Here is a 313-nt window from a genome sequence, read left to right as displayed (position 1 = left end):
GAAGCGTTTAGGAAATTTAACTTTGTGAAACTTCATTTTACTACAATTGTAAATGTTAATTTTTGAGAAGTGGTGTTGTAACACTAATTTTTTAAAGATTTTATATCAATACCTAGGCATATTAAAACTTGTGACCTGTTGTTTTGCTTTTCTAAAAAAAAAAAAAAATCAATGGAAAAAAATATCCGCCACTGAGGATTAATAAAACAAACAAAGAAAGAAACACAAAAGCTGCCTCCAAAATCAGTCAATCCCAGAGGAATCTAAAAGTAAAACCGACAGGAGAACTATAAACGTGGGGGAAGAAATGTTA

Source organism: Myotis davidii, unplaced genomic scaffold (genome assembly GCF_000327345.1).
Source record: "Myotis davidii unplaced genomic scaffold, ASM32734v1 scaffold1841, whole genome shotgun sequence".
NCBI classification, from domain to species: Eukaryota; Metazoa; Chordata; class Mammalia; order Chiroptera; family Vespertilionidae; genus Myotis; species Myotis davidii.
Note: the sequence above shows the minus strand (reverse complement) of the source record.